The 20679-nt window shown below is 34.8% G+C and overlaps 1 long non-coding RNA gene across 1 annotated transcript in view; it reads left to right on the forward strand.

The window, feature by feature from the left end:
* LOC111773405 (uncharacterized) overlaps positions 1–20679 on the forward strand; it is a 163548-nt gene that overhangs the window by 21212 nt on the left and 121657 nt on the right. The window contains exon 4 of the long non-coding RNA XR_011439432.1: positions 14312–14369. This is a non-coding gene — a long non-coding RNA (uncharacterized lncRNA). The remainder of the gene's footprint in view (positions 1–14311; positions 14370–20679) is intronic.

Genomic DNA, 20679 nt, shown 5'->3' on the forward strand with positions numbered 1-20679 from the left:
TGGTTACTTTTGAATTAATACTTTAGTATTAATACTATCTCTGGTACTCTTAATTTACTCTTTCTTCATTTAACCTTAACATCTGACGTCTCAGTTGTAAATGGCATTGACTCCCATCCACTTCCTATTCAAGAATCTATGATCTTATTCAACTTTCCTCTTCTTCTCTCTTTTAAAAAATTTGAACTCTTTATATTTTGTCAGAACGTATGGTGTTTGCATACTATATCTCAATCCATGACCTTAACATTGTTTTAGTCTTAGCCTTCTAAGTAAATATGTGAAATACTCAACATCATTATGAAAAAGTTGTTTCCGGTCACTATGTGGTTGGGTAAAACTCATGCTTTAGTAAGAAGGACAAGCTAAGGCTCACAGGCCACATCTGGCTGGCTTCCTGTTTTTGTAAACAGAGTTTAATCAGTCATAATGATTTCTTTATGTATTGTCTATGACTGTTTTTATGCAACGTTACAGAGTTGAATACTTGTGACAGAAAGTAAACGGACCTCAAAGCTTAAAATAGTCACCATCTAGCATTTCATAGAAAAAGCTTTTTTAATCCGTGCTCTACTAGATTCTTCAGGAAGGACACATGTCTACAGTATTCCCTGAGTTCTGGCAGCCTTCAGTACTGGTTATCCTATTCCCTTGATACTTGACAAAGACCTTAGCCAGTTTGCACTGGTTTATTTAAGTTTTTTGAAATTGCTTCTCCATTGTTGCCTTGCACATTGCTTTTGAGAAATCTAGTACCAGTGTAATTATTTTGCCTTTGAACGTTTCATCTTTTTGTTCATAGAACTTTTTTTTTATCTTTAAAGTTTAATAGTTTTACTAGGATATGTATTATAGCTGATTATTCGGGTCAATGTTGGCCATTAACCAGTGAGATCTTTCTATGGTACGTTCAGGTCTTCTGTTGCCTGAAGGTTTTCTTAAAATGTAGGGGTTTTTTTGTTTGTTTTTTTGTTTTCTTGAGGAAGATTAGCCCTGAGCTACCTACTGCCAGTCCTCCTCTTTTTGCTGAGGAAACCTGGCCCTGAGCTAACATCGTGCCCATCTTCCTCTACTTTATATGTGGGACGCCTACCACAGCATGGCGTGCCAAGCAGTGCCATGTCTGCATCCGGGATCCAAACCTGTGAACCCCGGGCCGCCGAGAAGCAGAACGTGTGAACTTAACCACTGCGCCACAGGGCCGGCCCTTAAGATGTAGTTTTAATGATTAGTTCTGTTAGATTATTTTGATTTCATTCTTTAGGGATATCAAGTATACATAAGATTTACTTCCTCTGTTAGTCTTCCATTTCAGTCATTTTCTAATGCTTTTTATTGCTTCCTTATCTTGTTTCCTTTTTTATTTATTTTTTAAACCATTTTATTGTGATATTACTGACATAGAAAAAGCTGCACATATCTAATGTATACAACTTAATGAGTTTGGAGATAAGTATATACCCCTGAAATCATCACTGCAATCTATGCCATGAACATATCCATCCCCTCCAAAAATTTCCTCCTACCCTCTTTATTTTATTATTATTGCTCTTTTTTATGATAAGAACACGTAACATAAAATCTACCCTCTGAGTAAATTTTTAAGTGTATAATACAGTATTATTTCCTCTAGGCATCATGCTGCCCAGATCGCTAGGACTTACTCATCTTGCATAACTGAAAGTCTGTACCCTTTGATTATTAACTTCCCTGTTTCTCCTTTATTTACTTTATATTTTATTAATTATTTTATTTGTTGTGATTCTCTTAGTTCTTTTCTTGCTTTTCCTCCCTGGCCTTTGATTTTTGTTTAAAACTATTCTCCCTTCAGTGCCTTATGATTTCGTTTTCATTTCTAATATAAGTTTGTCTTTTTCTTCCATTGCTTTACTGAATTTGACCCGTGTCATTTTTTTCTAGTCTTTATTGTTCATTTATTTTCTTTGTTTTTTATTTTTAGATTCAAAATGTCTGTTCTTACATCTAAATGTTTGTTTGAGATCATTTGATTGAGATGGGGGTTTTGTTTTCCAGGTTTCTTCAACTTTGTGGGTTTTTGGGAGAAAATATTTTATTAACAGGGAAGTTTTACGTGTGTTTTCTGATTTTTTGCATTTGTTTTGTATTGATGTGGTCTATTTTGTTTCTTATTTTTGTTTATTTCCTGCAATGAGTGTTTGGTTTGAGAACCCACCGTCAGCGTAGTTTATTTTATGGATAATGCTGTTGTTGGGGATGTGGTTGAGATGTGGGATTGATAAGTCTTGTTTCTCTTTCATTTCTGTAAAATCTCTTAGTTACTTTGTTTCCTTCATTGTTAGGCTTTTCTCCATATATCTGCCTTTCTTCCAGAAGCAGTGCTCCTTCAAAGTTTCCATTTCTGGTTCTGCACACTTACAAGTTCTTTTCCTGTAACCAATTCTTGACTTGCGTTCAATGTTTTGGCATTCATTGCAATTTCTCTTTGAGGAGGTGATTTAATCTGTGCTTTATTTCGTTTTCCATTCTCCTCTGCTCTTCTTCATGGAATCTCTTAAGCACCCCTCCTCACTTATCCTCCAATTTCAGAGGCAGTGGAAGTTCTACTTATAAGCAATTTGAAAGTTGAGATGCAGTCTGCAAGTAGTGCTAAAAATGCAGACCTGTGTAGTTCAATTTACTCTCATTGTTGATTTTATGTTTTCATTCTGTATTGTTTTTGAGGGAGTCAAGGTGATTAGGAGTCAGTTGATTTTCATTTTTCTCCATACTCTAAAGTCTCATTATCAAGTATGAGTTTTTATTATGGATGAATTTTGAATTTTGAGGCTTTCTTCCCCTCTCATATTTATTGGAACAATCATATGGCTTTCTTTTTAATTTAATTTACTGTTAAAATCTTTAATTGTGTTTTGCAATTACACAGTGTTATTTCCTTTCTATAAATTCCATCTAGTTCTTAATCAAATTGGCTAACTCTTTACTCCTTTTTTATGTTTACCTTTTAATTTTATAATGTACCAAACATGCTTATTCTATATTCTGTGTCTGATAATTTCAATGCTTCAGTGAAACTGATTGTGCTATGCTTCTGAGTGTGTATGTGTATTTTTTTCGGGTAATTTTCCTTGAAACAAATTTTTATTTGTGGGAATTCTTTGACACTTGATGTGAATAGAGGTTCTTCCAAAGAAGATATATCTTTGTTTCTTTCATGTTTCTGGGGGAAATTACCAATCTTGGATGAATTTAAATTAAATTTTCACCTTAAGGTCTTTTTGATCACTTAGGCAAAGAATACTCTTGAAAATCAAAATAAAGGTATGAATTTGGAGAGAAAAGTATAACAACAAAGCTATCTTTTGCCTTGAAGATATTTGCTACAGGATGAACTTGATCTTTAATCTACACTGTATTATACAACTGGGAGTAAGAAGACAAAGCCCAGAACTTCCCAAGGAAAGGAATTTAATATGAGATATCCATGTAAAGATGTAATCCTTAGTGTAAGGGTGAACTAGAAAGGACTTCCACACAGGACACTGCAAGGACAATTGGCTATACCATCACTTGATGCTGAGCATAAATGGGGAAAAACTCTTTCCATTGCTACATGAAATCTGTAATCCTTTGCTCACATAGCCGAAATTCCCATTCCTTGGGAAATACCTGGGCGCTTGTTAAAAAGGCAGAGCTACTGAGTCAGGTAGGATCAAAGATTATGAATTTAACATGCTGTTGTAGAAATTACATTGAAATTTAAGAATCATTTCTGTATGGATTATTTTATATCAAAATATTATGGCATAGTCTGTGTGGCAATGTATTGGTCTTCTATGTAGGTGACTATACACTAATAATAAATTTTAAATAGAGAAACTTTCCTATTTGATACTACACATTGCCTATCATGTATCTGAGATGTAAAATATACACATCCATTTCAAATCAAGAGCACAGTTTATTTTCACTTTAGTTACTACTTTTAAACCAAGGCAATTTAGAATGTAAATAACAGGAATAGATTAGCAATACCTCCAAAACATTGCCATTGACTCTAATCATTTTTTATCCTTAAATTACTTTACTCAAGATTCAAATTCACCCAAAAGAGGACCTAATTGGTTTACCCTGGTTTGTGTATCTCTCCTTGAAAAAGAGAAGGCAGTGGGGAGTAGGTGAATAGGTTTGATTGACAATCCCAATAGGACAACATGAAAACGAAGGCATGGTTCTCCAGTGAAAAAGCAGTATGTTACTACTGAAAAAGGAGAAGAGGTGCTGGTCAGGCATAAATAATAAATATTCATTTTGATGATTTACTCTTAAGTATAATCAATATTTTAGGAATATGTGGCTTTGCATTGAGTAAACTGACACCTCAAAACATATGTCAGATTATATAGTATCTTGAAGTAATCCAATGGATTGGATTCTCAAATCAGATTCACAAAAATCAGAGAGATTACTGAATATTAAACTCTAATAATAATTTCAAGGATAGTGGTAGTCAAGAAGCTAGAAAGCACAAAGTCATCCTAGACATTTAGGGCTACTCAGTGAAAGATGGAGAGACTGAGGTTTTCGATACATGTTCTCTGCCTCAGAGTCAGTAAGCTCTCCAAGTGAAGTACTCATGTTATTACCTCACACAGCAGGAAGTGTTTAGTCTTAATAAAACAACCTAGATTGCACTTTCCAGGGAGCCATGCTTTATGAATACATAGATTGTAAGTTTATTTATTATAAGCAGTAGAAATCCAGGGATTTCCTGATAAGAACATTCCTTATGTCAGTACTCACTTCGTAGTAAATATAATAGTTTATTTACCCAGATGTTAACAAGAAGGTAAATCCATTCACCTGCTATTATGAACTGAATATTTATATCTTCCTAAAATTCATATATTGAAATCCTAATCCCCAACATGATAATATTTGGAGATGAGCCCTTTGGAAGGTGAATAGGTTTAGATGAGGTCACATGGTTGAGGCTCTGATGATAAGATTAGTGTCCTTATAAGAAGAGAAAGAGAAACCATAGTTCTCTTTCTCTTGCGCATGTAAGGACATGGGGAGAAGCAGCCATCTGCAAGCCAGGAAGAGGGTATCACAAGGAATTTAATCTGCCAGTACATTGATCTTGGACTTCCCAGCCTCCAGAATTATGAGAAATACATGCCTGCTGTTTAAGCTACCCATTCCATGGTATTTTATTATAGCTGCTTGAGCTGACTAATACACCTGCTTTCTTTTCTTTATCTTGAGGGTGCTCCTCTGGTAAAGGGGAAGAAATAGCATCCAAGTCATATCCTTTAAGTTCTTCTTCTCATATCTCAAACAGCTTTTGAAAATAGGTAAGTTAGAAATGTAAAGATTTACATTTCCATAGTAAAGCCTAAAACTCTTAAAAGATTTCTCTGTTTGGACTGCCCGTCTTTTAAATGGCCACATGGCACCTTGATTCATTTACCCCAATTATTCAAATGCTACCTTCCTAACGAGGCCTTCATATACTGCTGTATTTAAAATTGTAAACCCCTACTTCCTTTAGATCTCCCTTTACTTTCTAATTTTTTTCCAAAGTACTCATATCATCATTCAACTTACTGTGTATTTTACTAAGTTTTTTCTTCCTTCACATCCCTAACTCTACTACTAGACTGTGAGTTCCAGGAGAACAAATTTTTTAAAAAATACCACTATAAATCTAGTGCATGGGCCATAGCTAGGACTCAGAAAATATTTGTTGAATTTAATGAACTGAATAAATCTCTCTAAAATCTATTTACTCTTCAATTATTTTGAAAGTAGTTATAAGATAAGCACCCAATCATACTTTAATTTTTAATATTTGGCAGCATTCTAGAGGAATTTATTTCCAGCTGCTATTTTGTTATAGAACACATTCCATTTTAAAGTAAACACTCTCTATTACAAAGGAAACCAAAGCTTTGAAGACTTCACTTATACATTGGAATATGCAGTTCTATATCAGCCAAGACCATCAGGAGCCTTGCCTCTTCCTTTGCACCAAGAACAAATACCTGAAATCAGAAGTTTAAATGGCCAAGCCCAAGATCTGGATAACGCTAGAACCAAAAATGTTTAGCTCTTTTCAACCATTTCTAGGTCCTTATTTACCTATTTGTACCATTTTCTGAAATCCATCCAGAATAAGAAATACTTATTAAATTTATAAATAATTATTAAATACTTATGAAACGGATTAAATTCATGGGATGGTTAATTTTATGCGTCAACTTGGCTAGGCTAAGGGATGCCCAGATAGCTGGTAAAACATTATTTCTGAGTGTGCCTATGAGGGCGTTTCTGGAAGAGATCAGCATTTGAATCTGTAGACTGAGTAAAGGAGATGTCCTCACCAATGTAGGTGGGCATCATCATCAAATCCTTTGAGAGCCCCTGAATTGAAGAAAAAGGTGAAGTGTTAATTTTCTCTCTCTCTTCTTGAACTGGGGCATTCATCTTCTCCTTCCTTCAGACTTCGGAGCTCCTGGTTCTTGGGCCTTCGGACACTGGGACTTATAGCAGTACATCCCCGCCCTCCCTACCAAGCCCTTCTCAGGCTTATATATTATTTATTCTTAACTCAGACTGAATTATATCACTGGCTTTCCTGGGTGTCCAGCTTACAAATGGCAGATCCTGGGACTTCTTGACCTCCATAGCCATGTCAGTCAATTCCTATAATGCATCTCCTCATATATACATATAAGGATAGGGTATATATCCTATTGGTTCTGTTTTTCTAGAAAGTCCTGATGAATACAATTTATAAACATCGCTGGGCTTATATTTAGGTATTTAGTGCAGTTTTTCAAACTGTGGTTAATAGACGGTGAACTCTATTCACTGGGAAGGAGGGGAAACAGCATAAAAAATGGCATATGCTAGAGTAGAATAAACTAGAATAGAAAATATTGCACATTTTAAGAATAACCAAAGTTTTGTGAAATATTTGTTTCAGGGGTATGTGTGTGTGTGTGTCCTGTGTATACTGGGTTGCCATGTAAAATGCATTCTGTACTATGGGTTGCAGTTTAGAAGGTTTAAAGAGCACTGGTTTAGTACTGATTAATCAACACATAGACTGTGTTTAAATCTTTCTGCTGTAGGTGTGGTTACTATTATTGGAAACTATCCTTTGGCTCTTTTGCGGCTCACCTCCAGGGTGCATTCTAAGGTTCAAACAAGCTTCCAAGGAGACTTTTCTTCCTTAATGCAGAACACAAGAACACAGACTACATTTTTTGCCTTAATATAATGTCCGTCAGTTACTCAGACCCAAAGTTGTTTTTCAATCTTGATTACTAATAAAATCACAAACTGCCATTTCCCTTCTTCCTCTGAAGCCAGTTATAAGCGCTGGTAGTGCTAATTATGAACAATAAACAAAATTATCAAATTCATGGTAAAATATGTACAATGCTTTCAAAGCCATGATTCCCATTCCTATTTTCCTCTGCAACGATAGAGAGGAGCTGTTTTTGCATCTACCTTGAGATTCAACGTCATCCACCCTTCCCCACAACTGAAGACCCAGTGATGGAAACAGAATAGAATATATAAACACTATCCTGTCTCGAGAGGGCAATTAGGGTTTCTAAGAACACTCAGAATGAATGATGTTGAATTTCGCGAAGATTTAGCTATGTCTACCATTGGACATTTCCTCATGGTGATATTTATTTCTGAAGGAAATTAGACCCTTGATGTTAGTCTCTTAATAGTTCATGATAAAATAAATAAACTTGTGCAAGAACCAAACATTTTTCTAATTTTGTAACACTAATTATATACTTGATTTTGATCTCAAGCTCATCCTTTGAAAAGCAATCTGATACCTGTAGTTTAGATTCTATAGAACTTTGAGTAATTGTTTAGTGTCTCTCTGGATATCAAAGTGATTCTGTATTGTGGGAAATACACTTATGATTTATTTAGATAAGTGGAGGAACATAAAATTATTCTGATGTCCAAAATGGTTTGTGAATGTGATTAAGTAATGTTGGAAACTAAGTGTTTGACTTTAAAAAAAAATCAACCTTATTAAGATTAATGTACAATCAAATCTTTCATTTTATGGGTATCATTGATGAATTTAATTAAATGCACACACCCTTGAAAGCACTACTACAATGAAGACACGGTATAGTTCCATCACCCCTGAAAGTTCCCTCATGTCTCTCAGAGTTCATCACCCTCACCCTGGGCTCAAGGCCACTGCTGATCTGCTTTCTCTCACTATAGATGAGCTTTGCCTCTTCTATAATTTCATACAGTTGGAATCACACAGTAAGACTCTTTTGTGTATAGTTTCTTTTGTTCGGTATGTTTCTGAGATTCATCTACATTGTTAAATGTAGCCAGTATTTTGTTCCTCTTTTTTACTATTGAGAGGTATTCAATTGTATGTATAAAACACGATTAGTTTATCTATTCATCTGTTGAGAGGCAGTTTTACTGTCTCCAATTTGGGGCTTTTATGAACATTTGCTTAGAAATTTTTGTGTGGACATATATTTTTATTTCCCTCAGGCAAATACTTAGCAGTTATATTTCTGGATAGTATTAAGTATATATTTAAATTTACAAAAAATTGCCAAAACATATTCCAAAGTGCTTGTTGTATTTTACATTTTGCCAGTACTCCAGTTGTTCCATATGCTCACCAATACTTTATATTGCCGGTTGTTTTAAATTTTATCATTCTAATGATAAAATAGATTCTATCATCTATCTCATTGTGGATTTAATTTGCACTTCTCTGAATACTAGTGCATTTAAGCATTTATTTATATCCTCATTTGTCACTTATATATCTTCTTTTGTTAAGTGTTTGTTCATATCACTTTCCCATTTTCAAATTGAGTTATATATGTTATTGAGAGTTCTTTATATATCCTCTACAAATCTGTTGTGATTTTGTGAATATTTTTCCCCAATCTGACTTGATTTTTAATTTTTAAAGATTTCTTTGGAAGATCAGAACTTTTTAATTTTGATGAAGTCCAGTTTATCATTTTTTTTTTTATGATTTGTGATTTTGATGACTTACCAAAAAGAGTTTTCCCTAGCCCAAAGTTGTCAGGATTTCCTCCCAGGTTGCCTCTAGAAGGATTATAACTTTATTTTTTGCATTTACATCTATAATCCACTTACAGTTAATTTTTGTGAGGAGTGAGATTACAATAAAAGCTTATTTTTTTCCAGATGGAAGTCTAATTTTTCCAGCTCTATTTCAATTACCTTAGCCTCTGGGTAAAAAATAAATTGACCATAAATGTATAGGTTTATTTCTGGGTTTAGACTTTTCCACTGATTTATGACTACCCTTATGCCAACACGTCACTGCCTCAATTACTGTAGACTTAAAATAAGTTGTGAAATTAAGTAATTATTCTTCCATATTTTTCTTCTTTTTCAAAATTGTTTCATCTATCCTATGTCCTTTTTATTCTCATATAAATTGTAGAATAAATTCATCAATTTCCATTTTAAAAGTCTGCTGAGATTTTGATTAGAATTGCATTAAATCTGTGCATCAATTTAGGAAAGACTAAATTATTATCAATATTGAGTCTTCCAAATCATAAACATGGTCTATCTCTCATTTCTTAGATTGTCTTTAATTTCTCTTATCAATACTTTGTAGTTTTCATTGTATAGATCTTATACACATTTTGTTAATTTATCACTTTCATTTTTAATGTTACTTAAAATGGTGTTTCTAAAATTTTATTTCTGAATTATTTCTAGTATATACGAATACAATTGATGCCTTTATATTGACCTTACATCCTCATAAATAACTAAATTCACTTAGTTTTAGCAAATTCATTTTGTAGATTCATAGGGTAGCAGAATGTGCCATCCCAATATATGCCTCTTTGATGTAAGAATTATTTTGAGCTGAAGGCAGTTAAGAAGAAGCAGACACAAGAAAAGATCTTTACTCTCCCCCATTTGCATAAAAGTAGGATATAAGTTTGCAAAGGTGTCCTGTCTCTCCTCTTTATTGAAAAGGAAAGAAGTTAGTCGCCAGAAAGAACTTTAGACTCTTACCAGCCTGGAGAGGGCACCAGAGGGTACTGCATGACAAACTTTACTAACTCTTTTCTTCCACTAGTTCCCCCATATATTTGCCTTCATACAATTTGCCACACTAGAAACTCAAAGTCCTTTGTCTTTGTCTTGTTACTTCCCTAGAAATTTTATTGTTGTTTTGTGAAGATGCTATATAAGCTGAACTTCTAACTACCCCTTTGAGTTGCTCATCAGCGGGCGCTCCCATGTATAAATGTGATGCATCTGATAACAAACTTCTGTTCTCTTGTTAACCTGTCTTTTATCAGTCCAGTTTACAGGGCTCCAGTTGGGGAAGCTTGGAGGGTCGAGGGAAAAATAATTTTTTCCCTCTCTACAGTTCTCTAGTGTTTTCTATGTATATGGTCACGTCATTTGAGGTGAAAGATAGTTTTACTTCTTGTTTTGTAATCTACATGCTTTTTATTTCTTTTTTTTAACTTTATTATACTGGCAGAGCTTCTTGTACCATACTGAAAAGAAGTGGTGAGAGTGGAAGTCCTTGCCTGTTACTATCTTTAGGAGATTGGAACAGTACTATTAACCTACTTGAAATAATTGATATTTATATAATATTACATCAAATAACTGAAGAATTCATATTATTCTCAATTGCACTTGAAAATAGCTAGGATAAAATAGAAGGTCCAATATACTTACAAATATTATAATCATACAGAATACATTTTATCAGAATAATGTAACCAAACTAGAAATAAAAATCCAAAAAATTAGGTAATCACCAAATATTTACTTATTTTAATAGATGCAAAAAATGACTTGGAAAAATTCAAACCCATTCATAATAAAATCCTCAGAAAAATTTAAAAAAGTCCAAAGATCCCATTAAGAAAGTGAAAACACGAGCTACAGCTTGGGAGAAAATATTTGCAATATATATATCCGAAAAGGGACTAATATCAGAATACATAAAGAAGCCCTAAAATCAATAATTAAAATCAAATATCTCAATTAAAATGGGAGGAAAGCATCACAAAAAATACAGTTCACAAAGAAGATATCTTAAAGCTAACTATATGAAAGGATGTATGGCATCATTAGTCATCACATAAATGGCTAAAATTGAGAAGATTGTCGATATTGAGTACAGTTTTGGATATGGAGCAAATACATTGTTTTTGATATTGTAAAATTGTACAACACTTTGTATAATTTCCAATATGGTTAAATAGACACCTCCCCCATAACCTAGCACTTTCAGTCCTAAGTATTTACCCAAGAGAAAAACATGCATGAAAGACTCGTGAAGTAGAACATTGGAAGTCCTAAATTAGAAATAACCCCAATGTTTATCAATAAACAAACCATACTATTTTTATGTAATGCAATACTACTCAGCAATAAAAGGAAATGATCATACTTATCTTTCACATTTTATGTTGAGCTAAAGAAGCCAGAAGGCAAAAAGTACATACTAGATAATTATGTCTACATAATGTTTAAGAATACGCAAGACTAACCTATAACGATGGAAATCAGAAGATAGGGTGCCTGTTTTGGGGAAATTGAATGCAAAAGGGCACAGGAAAGTTTCTGGGGTGAGGAACAAGTTTTTTATCTTAATCTGGCTGATGGTTGCACAGTACTATTCGTTTGTCAATATTCATTGAACTGTGTACTTAAGGTTTGTGTATTTTGTTGTATGTAAAAAAGCCAAAATCTTTTCAATAACTTGCATGGCCCTACACAATATAGCCTCACTTTGTCCCTCTATACCTCACCTCCTAATATTTACCTGCACTTTCATTACATCCCAGATACACATACCTTCATGTTTTTATTGAGTGTTCAAGCATGCTCTGACCTCAGGCCTTTTTCCTTGAATACTTTTACTTTCACTTTTTTTAAAAAGATATCTACTTGGATTTCTCTCATGTCCCCTTCAGGTCTTTGACAAATACCACCTTATCAATGATAGCTCCCATGACAACACCATTTATACTTCAATCTCTCTCTTCCTTTCCTCTTTCTGTTTTTATTTTCCTCCAAAACACTTATTAAATTCTGATATTTTACAAGTTTTCTATATTTGTCTATATGAGTGAGCAGGGATTTTTGTCTGCTTTCTGATCACTGCTGTTTCTCCAAGGTCTAGAATAGTGCCTGGCATATATTATGATTTGATGGCTACTTCTGAATAAATGAATTTAAGGTCCAGGCTTTCTTTAAATGCCTGGGTAAACTTCCATACCTTAAAATGAGGCAACCAGGTGCTGGCCAGAGGCATAGTGATTAAGTCTGCATGCTCCGCTTCAGCAGCCCGAGGTTCAGGGGTTCAGATCCTGAGCACAGACCTACACACTGCTCAATGAGCCATGCTGTGGTGGTGTCCCACACACAGAGTGGAGGAGGATTGGCAAAGATGTTAGCTCAGCAACAATCTTCCTCAAGCAGAAAGAGGAAGATTGGCAACAGATGTTAGCTCAGGGCTAATCTTCCTCACCGAAAAAATAATAATAAAAATGAAGCAATCAAACACCACTATTGTTCTGCACATCTGTGAACAGAGTTGTAGATCTGAAGGCTTTGCCTTGTGGGTGGGCAGGGCACTGGCCACCATACCCTGCAGCCCTGAGGAGCCAGCATCTGCCAGGTTTTGCTCTGATGTGTTAATGCTGGTTATTCTCAGAGAGGTTTCTACATGTTCTTCTCTTTAGAGAAGAAAACTCTATTTCTTTTGCTGGGAGATAAATGCTTTATGGCTCTATATTATTTAGTCAAAACTCGGCAAGAATTGGAGGAGATAACTCTTCTATCTTCTTCTTATCAATCCTCCAACTTCTTTTCTCTTTCTCCAAAATACTTGAAGTGTCTGGTTTCTGTTTAGGGTGCTGCCAGCCCATAGATTTATTTCTTGGCTGCAGCTTCCTTCCTGCATATTTTTAAATGTGGTGTTTTCCCCAACTTTCTTAATCTGGAAATTCTTCTTTGTGTTCTATTTTCTAATAATTGTTTGAAAAAGGGCCACCCTCCTTTTATTTGTTGTTGTTATTGCTTTTTCCCCCCTTAATCATAATTTCACTAGAGTCTTAGATGGAACATACGATAATCATGTGTGCTCAATCTATCATCTTAAACTAGAAGTCGTTGTATGTTTTCTCAGTCAGAAACTGGTCCTAGGAAGTCTAGCCAATACCTGACATCACTTCCCTTTCTTCTACTGTTATCAGTTAGAAGAATGATTGTGTCATATGCTCAAACTAAAGAGTGTAGGAGGGTAAGTTGTTATTTTGAGTGATAGCTCAATGTTTTGCAAGAACTAGACAAATGTATTTTAGGATAATCTAATCAGAGTGCTAAACTGCTCATGTTCTCAAACCAGCAACATATTGACGTCTGATTTCTTACCTGGCCAGGCTGCAGAGCACCAGCAATCTGGACTTAGGATAAATGTATAGCTGTGGATGATTAAGGAATTCTTGGAGATACCAGGAAATCTGATGAGAGACCCTGACTACAATTATGATTGAATATCCACATTTTGATCATATCCTGTTCTGATAAACCAAATGAAATCTTGTTTTGTTTAGTGGCAAGAATTGACTTATTTTTGTTATGAGCAAACACATAAAAGAAGGGTAAATCAACCCATGAAATTGGAGAGGGGAGAATATGTCTTGCAACAGACATCTTTCAAGTAGACCATAGACTGGTGTAGACATTTGTTAGGCAATGGAACAGATTGCTTTTACAGGAAATTCTTCTTAGGAATAGGAGAGATCTCTAACCCCTGTCAAATGCCAGCACCTAAGGTATTCCTGCAAGTACAGCTGGGCCGTTAAAAACCATTCTTTACAGGAAGTTATATGGGCTGTTTATGTATCCATTTTAGCTAATGTGCCATTAATTTGCCATCTTTGACCTCAGGAAATAAGTAGACTTGATTTCAAATTCTGGCTTGACCCCTTATTGGTTATGACCAAAGGCACGTTACATAAACGTACAAAGCCTCAATTATCTGATGTATAACATCATGGGGCATTGTTTCAAGAGTAAGTGGTAAATTTTTAAATGATATAAAGCACTTGAAATACTTATTTGTTACAAAGTAAGTGTTTTGCAAATTCTAACATTATTATCGTCATTATAATTTCAACAACTGCATCTCACTATATGGATGTAATCATACTCCTTCTGTATTAGGTACCCTACTCTCGAGGAGAAGAAGAGTTCTTTATCTATCCCCTGATTTGTCTTCCAGGTCAGTGGCTAAAGAAAATTCGTATTTAATCTCTTCAAAAGGAACACTCTGGTTTCAGGTAGGTTATGACTCTAAGGAAGGATCTGTTTTTCCATACATTGCGATTTCTTTCCCTTTCCCTTTCAAGTATCTTTAGGAAGCAAAAATCACGTTCATATTTCTAGTATGAATGAATCGACAGGAACAAAGAGTTTAGCAAAATAGCATAAAAGGAAAGTTAGCAACAGCCCAGCAGGAGAAAGAGATCAATGCCCCAAAGCATCCTGTAATATTTTCTGAGTAACCGACAAAATACTTCCTTTCTGCCTGCCCTGAGAAACCTTGGCACATGTGAAATCAGCGGTACAATGGCAAATGAGGGAGGAACTGCCAACTATTTGTACTCTGGGCTGTTCCCATTCACATGCCTGCAGTGGCCATCTCTTAAGAGTGTCATTTCAGAGCATCAGGGACCAAACATGGATAGACCATCTCTAAGCCATACACCAAACTGTGGAAGTAAAGTAATCCTCTTTCATAGAATAAAGAAGTGGACTGATTAAAAGAATGTCGCAGTATCCTATTCAGCAATACTGAATCCCTGCTTTTACAGAATAGAACTCTCGGAAGGCCTGGTCCCCAAATACGGAATTACACCCTCACACACTCAGAATTAAAACCAAGAACAAGAAACAAAAAACAGTCTTCAACATGTGCAAAATAGTGTTAACGGAGTACATTTGTTTTAGTTCTACTAAAGAAGACTAATATTTTATAACTTTACAAAATCATCCCAGAAACACAAAAGCCTAAAATTCCTAAAAATGTTATTTTGTTTAATTGATAGACTTTATTTTTTGGCAGTTTTATGTTTACAGATTAACGGAGCAGAAACTAGAGTTCCCATGTGGTCCCTCACTTCCCGCACTCCCAGTTTCCCCTATTATTAACATCTTCCATTAGGGTGTAAATTTGTTACAATTAATCAGCCAATATTGATATGTCATTATTATCAACAGTCTATAGTTTACATTAGGGTTCATTCTTTGTATTCTATTGCATTCTACGGATTTTGAAAAATGTATCATGATATGTTTCTTAGTTCGTTCAGGCTGCTACAACGAAGTACTATAGACTGGGTGGTTTATAGACAATAGAAATTTATTTCTCACAGTTCTGGAGGCTGGGAAGTCCAAGATAAAGTGATGGTAGATTGGGTGTCTGGTAAAGGCCTGCTTCCTGATTCCTAGATGGTGGAAAGAGTGGGACGGGGTAAGGGAAGTCTTTGGGATTTTTTTATGGGTGTTTTCTCTCTAAGGGCACTAATTCCATTCATGACCCTCTTGAGCTACTCACTTCCCAGAGGCCCACCACCAAATATCATCACATTGGAGATTAGGTTTCAATATATGAATTTGGGGGGAACACAAACATTCAGTGTATAGCAACATGGATGCACCATTATAGTACCATACAAAATAGTTTCACTGTCCCAAAATTTCCTGTGTTCTACCTATTATGCTCTTCCTCTTTCCTGCCCATTGATCTGAACCCCTGGAACTACTAATCTTTTTATTGTCTCTGTAGTTTTGCCTCTTCCAGAATGTCATCTAGTAAGAATTATATGGTATGTAGCCTTTCAGGCTGGCTTCTTTCACCCAGCATTATGCATTAAAGGTTCCTCTATGTCTTGTCATTGCTTAAGAGCTCATTTCTTTTTATTTCTAAATAGTATTTCATCATATACATGTATCAAAGTTTGTTTATCCATTCATTTATTGAAGGACATGTTAGTTGATTCCAAGTTTTGGTAATTATGAATAAACTTTCTATAAATATTCATGTACAGATTTTTGTGTGGAAATCAGCTTTCAGCTCATTTGGGTGAATACCAAGGAGTATAAATTGCTGGATCGTATGGTAAGAGTATGTTTAGTTTTACAAGAAACTGCCAAAGTGTCTTCCAAAGTGGTTAAACCATTTTGCATTCCCATCAGCAATGAATGAGAGTTTCTGTTGCTCTATAGTCTCACTAGCATTTGGTGTTGTCTGTGTTTTGGATTTTGACCATTCTAATAATGTATTAATAATATCTCATGGTTGTTTTAATTTGCTTTTCCTGATAACATATAGTGTTGATCATTTTTTCATATCCTTATTTCTCATCTGCATATCCTTTTTGTTGAGGTGTCTGTTTAGATCTTTTGCCCTTTTTTTAATTGAGTTTTTTGCTTTCTTATCTTGAGCTTTAAGAATTCTTTGTATATTTTGAATACTGTTTTTTTTCAATCAGATAAATGTGTTTTTCGAATATATTCTCCCAGTGCCTGGCTTGCCTTTTCATTCTCTTAACAATATCTTTCACAGAGAACTTGTTAATTTTAGGGATGTCTAACCTATCCATTTTTTTCATGGATTGTACTTCTGGTATTGTGTCTAAAAAGTAATCACGAAACCCAGGTCACCTAGATTGTCTCTTTGTTATCTTCCAGGAGTTTTATACTTTCCTGTTTTATATTTAGGTGTATGATACATTTGAGTTAAGCTTTGTGAAAGGTGTGAGGTCTATGCCTGGATTCTTTTTTTTTCATGTGGATCACAAGTCGTTCCAACACCATTTGTTGAAAAGACTATCCTTTCTCCAGTGAATTGCCTTTGCTCCTTTGTCAAAGATCAGTTGACTGACTATATTTGTGTGGGTCTATTTCTGGGCTCTTTCTTCTTTTCCGTTGGTCTGTTTGTCTATTCTTTCTCCAACACTACACTGTCTTGATTACTGTAGCTTTATTGTAAGTCTTTGACTTCGTTCTTATCTTTCAATATTGTGTTGATTATTCTGGGTCTTTTGTGTAGATCAAGTTGGGAAGAACTGACATCTTGAAAATATTGAGTCTTTCTATCCACGTACATGGAATATTTCTCCATTTATTTAGTTCTTCGATTTCTTTCATCAGAATTTTATACTCTTCTTCATCTAGATCTTGTAAATATCCCTAAGTATTTAATTTTTGGTGCTAATTTAAATGGTATTGGATTTTTAACTTCAAATTCCACTTGTTCAAGTCCAAAGCAGTTGACTTTCCATATTAATCTTGTATCCTGCAACTCCACTATAATTGTTTGTCAGTTACTGGTTTGTTATTGTTGACTCTTTGTGATATTCTGCATAGATAATCATGTCATCCATGAACAAGGACAGTTTTATTTCTCTTTCCATTTTGTTTACCTTTTATTTACTTTTTTTGTATTATTATATTAGTTAAAGCTTTCAGTACAATTTTGAATAAGAGTGGTGAGAGGGGACATCTTTACTTTGTTCTTAATCTTAGTGGGAAAGCATCTAACTTCTCACCATTAAGTATGATGTTAGCTGTAGGTTTTTGTAAGTGTGAGTTTTAGTAGATTGTGTCTTCAAGGAATTGGTCCACTAATTTATGTGATCAAATATGGGGGCATAGAGTTGTTCATAATATTCTTTTACTATCCTTAATGTCCATTTATTATCCTATCAATGTCCTTTTAATACAGACATAATACAAATCAGTTAAAATGGAATTTCTAGCATCTTCTTTCTCTGAGGGGATGAAGAACTTAGCTTTTTAAAAATTCATGTGTTGTGAGGTGCAGATTCTAAGTTGCTATTTAAATTGATGTCATGGGGAGAGGGAGTTGGTATAGACACAGGCTTTGATTTTGGAAGTGTGTCAATATTTTATATATTAAAAATAAAATTAAATAAAGAAGATAGAAGTAAACTCTAAAATTAAATACAAAAGGAAACAAAAGAACATAACTCTACATAAAATTAATGAACATAATCAAACAGAAAATAATTTTCTCAAGGAAATTTTGAACACATTTCTTTGATTGCATGTCATTATTGGTAAACATCTAAAATCAAAAAGAACTTCAAAGTCGTCTTGAACTTTACTTAGTAAGTTTTCTTTCAGATGTATGTAGTAAGCTTCTTGGATATTTATTTGCTGTTTTTCATCAATTTGGGGAAGTTTTTGGGCATTAGAGTTTCAGATATTTTTCTGCCCTATTTTCTCTCTTGTCTCCTCCTGATGGTCCTCAAGCATTTAGATCACTTGCTAATGCCCCACAGTACTGTGAGGTTCTGTTGATTTTTCTTCAACTTTATTCTCTTCTTTTTTTCAATTTGGATAATTTCTATTAATCTACCTCCAAATTCACAGATTTTCTTCTGCCATTTCCAATCTGCTCTGAGACCCATCAAGTGAATTTTTTGTTTCAGTGATTATTTTTGGCTGTAGAATTTACATTTGCTTCCTATTTATAGTATCTACTTCTCTACTGAGGTTCCTCATCTATTTTATTATGCATATATTTTATGTCTTCTGAAATATCTATAATAACTTTTTAAAAGTTTATTTTCTACTAATTCCAACATCTAGTTCATTTGAGTGTCAGTTTTTTTTTTTATTTCGAGGAAGATTAGCCAATCCTCCTCTTTTTGCTGAGGAAGACCGGCCCTGAGCTAACATCCGTGCCCATCTTCCTCTACTTTATACGTGGGACGCCTACCACTGCATGGCTTTTGCCAAGCACTGCCATGTCCGCACCCGAGATCTGAAGCGGTGAACCCCAGGCCGCTGAGAAGCAGAACATGCGAACTTAAGCACTGCGCCACCACCTTGGCCCCTCAGTGTCAGTTTCTATTGACTGATTTTTTTCTTTTCTTCCTCAGCTTCACTGAAGTATAATCGCCAAATAAAAGTTGTATATATTTAAGGTGTACAACATGATGATTTTTTGTATGTACACATTGTGAAATGATTACCACAATCAAGCTAATTAGCACACCCATTACCTCACATACTTACCTTGTTTTTGTGGTGAGAACACTTAAGATCTACTCTCTTGACAAATTTCAAGTTCATAACATATAATATGTAAATATATAATAGTATTATTAGCTATAGTCATCATGCTGTACATTAGATCCTCAGAACTTATTCATCTAATAACTGAAAGTCTGTGCTCTTTGACCATCGTCTCTCCATTTCCCCTTCCTCCAGCCCCTGACAGCCACGGTCCTACCCTCCACCTCTATAAGTTTAACTTTTTTAGATTCCACATGTGAGAACATACAGCATTTGTTTCTCTGTGCCTGGATTATTTCTGTTAGCATCATGTGCTCCAGGTTCATCCATGTTGTTGTAAATGGCGGTATTTCCTTCTTTGTCATGGCTGAGTAATATTTTATTACATATATGTCACATTTTCTTTATCTATTTATCTACCAATAGACACTTAGGTTGTTTCCATATCTTGGCTACTGTGATCAATGCTGCAATGAAGGTGGGAGATATCTGTTCAAGATACTGACTTCATTTCTTTTAGGTATATACCCAGAAGTGGGATTGCTGGGTCATATGGTAGTCCTATTTTTAATTTTTTGAAGGACTTCTGTAGTGTTGTCCATAATGACCGTACCAGTTTACATCCTTACCAACAATGTACTAGAGTTTCCTTTTCTCCACATCCTTGCAAACACTCATTATCTCTTATCTCTTTGATAATAGCCATTTTAACAGATGTGAGGTGATATCTTATTGTGGTTCTGATTTGCATTTCCCCGATTATTTTTTCCCTTGATTTTGGACTATATTTTTCCATTTCTTCAAGTGTCTATTGAATGGGATTTGGTATGGAAATTATAAAGATAATTTGCAGAGTTTCTGGATGTGTTATGATCTTGTAAAGAGGGATTTTTGTTCTAATCAGCTTTGCTGCACTCAAACTCCAAATTCCAACTGCCCTTCTGTTATCAGCAGCTGAATCCTCCTCCTTCTTTGATATTTCAACTCCTGCTTTTTACCAGGCCCCCAGAGTCTCCTTCAGAAAAGAATATTTGAGGTACTAACTAATAAAGTTGTAGTAATAGTTAATTCAAGTATTGGCTAACCTTTCATGACCAGAAGCAAAAATCTCAGACTGGTTAAGTTTTTTCCAAGCTGTCTTCTTATATTCTTGCTGCAAGGCTAAATTACTTTTCTCAGTCTCACTTGCATTTTGGTATGACTGTATGATTGATTCATAGCTAATTGTATATGAGTAGAAATGACGTGGGTTATTTCCATCAGGCCCTATAACAACCTCCCTTTTTAAAAATCTTCTGATTATTTTCTCAGCTGAATGTATGGAACTCTGAGAATCTAGAGTGGAATAGAGCTCTGGGGGTGAAAGGATCCTGGGGATATCCAAGTCGAAGGCTTTCACCAAGCAGAAGCACCTACATTGGATTACTATGTTAATCAGAATTAACCTCTTGTTGAGTTAAGGCATAGAAACTACGGGATTAATTTTTTTTAGAAGCTAACATTACTCTGGTACTAGAATTACTATACATACAAATTCTGGAT

Source organism: Equus caballus, chromosome 5, assembly GCF_041296265.1.
Source record: "Equus caballus isolate H_3958 breed thoroughbred chromosome 5, TB-T2T, whole genome shotgun sequence".
NCBI lineage: Eukaryota > Metazoa > Chordata > Mammalia > Perissodactyla > Equidae > Equus > Equus caballus.